The following is a 3783-nucleotide window of genomic DNA, read 5'->3' as shown; positions in this document are numbered from 1 at the left end:
TCTTACTTGTCATGTTCAGGTTTTCTATCATGTTGTTTTGCTGCTCCGAAGAGAGCATCGTGATCTGAAATTTCAGACTAGTGTTAATTTCACTAAGTCTGGAATCTGTTTTGCATATTCATTTTTTCCATGCTTGTTTGAACCTCTTAATGGATGAATTTGCCCATGGCTCAGTGCTAGTCTTTTGTTAACCATCTTGTGTACATCACTGCCATGTATTTTGTTTTCATGTTTGGTGGCTGTAGCATGTTCATTTCGTTGCATTTAGATGCCTACTTGCTGTAAATCGCAGACCGGTGTCATATCTTAAAACGCTTGCCATTTCCAAACCGTAGCTCCGATTCCAATGATCTTTATATCGTTTTCAAGCGATTTCATCCCCTCTATCCAGTGGCACACTTGGTTTTTCAAGTTGATGCCAGGTTCATGCATTTCCTGTCATATCTTGCATTTTGCATCCCGCATCGCATCCCGCATAGCATATCGTCATTTCATCATATTGCTTGGTCTTGCCCGTGGTTGATTGTATCCTTGTTGCTTGTTTGTCTTGTTGGGTAGAGCCGGGAGACGAGTTCGCTACCGAGGAGCCCGTTGAGTTTGCTTGCGAGGATCCAGTCAACTCTGACAACTGTGCAGGCAAGATGATCATACCCTCGAAATCACTACTATCTTTGCTATGCTAGTTTGCTCGCTCTTTTGCTTTGCCACTGCTACGATGCCTACCTTTTGCTTGTCAGCCTCCCAATTGCCATGTTGATCCTCTAACCCACCATTGTCCTAGCAAACCGTTGATTGGCTATGTTACCGCTTTGCTCAGCCCTTCTTATAGCGTTGTTAGTTGCAGGTGAAGATTGGAGCCGTTCCTTGTTGGAACATTTATTTTACTTGTTGGGATATCATTATATTGCTATGTTATCTTAATGCATCTATATACTTGGTAAAGGGTGGAAGGCTCGGCCTCTCGCCTAGTGTTTTGTTCCACTCTTGCCGCCCTAGTTTCCGTCATATCGGTGTTATGTTCCCGGATTGTTGCGTCCCTTACACGGTTGGGTTATAATGGGAACCCCTTGATAGTTCGCCTTGATTAAAGCTTTTCCAGTAATGCCCAACATTGGTTTTACCATTTGCCACCTAGCCTCTTTTTCCCTTGGGTTTCCGGAGCCCGAAGGTCATCCTATTTTAATCCCCCCCGGGCCAGTGCTCCTCTGAGCGTTGGTCCAAACTAGAGTCCTGTGCAGCGCCCCCTCGGGGAAACTCGAGGTTTGGTTTTAGTTGTATGGAGCGCTCATCTGAGTGTGCCCTGAGAAAGAGATATGTGCAGCTCCTATCGGGATTTGTCGGCACATTCGGGCGGTGTTGCTGGTCTTGTTTTAACCTGTCGAATTGTCTTGTTATACCGGGTTGCCGAGTCTGATCGGTGTGTCTCGGGTGGAGGTCTATTCCTTCGTTAACCGTGAGAGCTTGTCATGGGCTAAGTTGGGACCCCCTGCAGGGATTGAACTTTCGAAAGCCGTGCCCGCGGTTATGGGCAGATGGGAATTTGTTAATGTCCGGTTGTAGATTACTTGAACTAAACTTAATTAAAATGAATCAACCGTGTGTGTTACCGTGATGGCCCCTTCTCGGCGGAGTCCGGTAAGTGGACACGGTGTTGGAGTTATGCTTGCGCAGGATGTTCCTTTAGCTTCTCGCTCGTGCTTCGCCTTCTCTTCTCGCTCTCTTTTGCGTATAAGTTAGCCACCACATATGCTAGTCGCTTGCTGCAGCTCCACATATTTTTTGCCTTATCCATTCCTATGAGCTTAAATAGTCTTGATCGCGTGGGTGTGAGATTGCTGAGTCCCTGTGGCTCACAGATACTACAACTCCAGATGCAGGTCCAGGTGTTTCTGCTCCAGTTGACGATTACGAGCTCAAGTGGGAGTTCGACGAGGACTCTCAGCGATACTATGTGTCTTTTCCGGATGATCAGTAGTGGTGCCTAGTTGGGGTTATCGATTCAGGGCCTTGTCGCATGTTGGGTTCTTTTCTATTTTGGCGCCGTAGTCGGGCCATGAGTGTTTGTTTGATGGATGTTATTTATGTACTCTGATGTGACGTGGCGAGTGTAAGCCAACTATGTTATCTCCCCCTTTTATTATGTATTACATGGGATGTTGTAATGATTGCCTGACTTGCGACATTGCTTTCAATGTGGTTATGTCTCTAAGTCGTGCCACGACACGTGGGAGCTATAGCCGCATCGAGGGCGTTACACATTGGCTAGGGGGGGGGGGCAATCGAAATCACAATATGCTGATTTTTAGTGAAAAATTTGGTCAAATACGTAGGTATATATGCAATTTTTTCTTTGAGCTGAGGGGGGGGGCACCGCCCAGGTTGGCCCCCATGAAGCTCCGCCACTGGTTAGGTGAGTAGTCTGTGTAGTGGCCCAGCTAGCACCCCTTCATCATTTTGATGTTAGGCTCAGATGAGTGGTCTGGGTAGTGGCCCAGCTAGCAAGCTTTCATCATTTGGATAGGAGTAGTGGCATATGTTGCCAAGATGGTGGATTCAGGCATATTGTTGTAATACTTTGTAAGGTCCTCGAGAATAATCAATAAAGTGGCCGCATGCATCTCCCAGATGCAGAGGCCGGGGGTCATCCTCCTTTTCTAAAAAAAACATATAGGCTTGGTCCATGTGAATTGGCACACTATTTGGAACAAAATGAAACTTAGCAGTACAGTTTTATAAATTGTAGACAAACTGTAGTAGTTCCCAGCTAATTTTATAAATTCATCCCAGTGAACTTTTGTGTAAATTGGTCTTTCTATTTTCATATCTTGGAATATAAATGACGAACCTCAATTTTTTATGCATCGTGGTTTTGTATGATGGCCATGGCTACATAATAGCGATAGCATACATCAATTTGTGTTGATGTATGAATGTAAAATGTCAAAAATTGTCTCTGCTTATTATACTTATCTTCACAATAGATATATGGAGTTCGTGGTTTGTTATTTAGCTCTTCTGCAGCCCAGCTGCAATTCCTAAAGGTGATGCAGACAGTCAAAAGTGCCTCCTAGAGCAGTAGAGATGTTGTCTCTGCAACGTTAACACATCAATCGGTGTATTTGAATGTGTACACTTGCAAGCTTCAAATTTAGAACTAGCAAATTTTTGCTGCTGCTGTTACTTACAAAGAATAATGTCTCGTGTGTACATTTCCAAGGTGCTTTGAATTCTGTATAGTGAATGTACCGATTCCACTTGATCCACCATGGATCTGCATACATTGGAGATACCCAATCATCAGGAATAAATACAGCCAGGAGTCCGGGACGTTTCACCTCATTTTGCATGAGTAACTGTGGTAACGTAGTTCGCACTCCATTTGAGTAAGCACAATTTACTTTGCTATTTCTCAGTTAGTCGAGGCATGTTGTTCTAACAAAAGATATCTGACATTCCAACTCAGGTGCTCAGCGTAAGAGATTTACAGCCAGTCAGTCCCAGTCCAAGGAAGAAGCAAGTGCGGTGAATTGCTAGCCGTTTGCAATCATCACATGCAGAACAAATTAGCAAGAGAGATTTTCTTACAAGGAAGGATTCACCGAGGGAGAGGTGACTGGCATGAAAATGGTGGACCAGACGGTGGAGGCCACCTCGGGCTGTCAGTCAGCGACGCCCCCTCCGTCACCGGGAGCAGCTGCCCTGCCGGAACCACCACCTTCTCCGCATACCCGCCGCCGGTAAGCAGCGCGCACACCTGCAACGCAACAGCATATGCAAAAAAAA

The 3783-nt window shown here is 45.4% G+C and overlaps 1 long non-coding RNA gene across 1 annotated transcript; it reads right to left on the bottom strand.

Annotated features, from left to right (window-relative positions):
* Positions 1-2651: 2651 nt before the first annotated feature.
* LOC119340156 lies at positions 2652-3756 on the bottom strand. The gene is made up of 3 exons (XR_005164417.1): positions 3586-3756; positions 3186-3271; positions 2652-3090 (listed from the first exon to the last, which is right to left on the bottom strand). It is a non-coding gene; the product is annotated as an uncharacterized LOC119340156 (long non-coding RNA).
* Positions 3757-3783: the final 27 nt, after the last annotated feature.

This window comes from Triticum dicoccoides, chromosome 7B, assembly GCF_002162155.2.
Source record: "Triticum dicoccoides isolate Atlit2015 ecotype Zavitan chromosome 7B, WEW_v2.0, whole genome shotgun sequence".
Classification (NCBI taxonomy): Eukaryota; Viridiplantae; Streptophyta; class Magnoliopsida; order Poales; family Poaceae; genus Triticum; species Triticum dicoccoides.
Note: the sequence above shows the minus strand (reverse complement) of the source record. Positions and strands in the feature narration are given on the sequence as shown.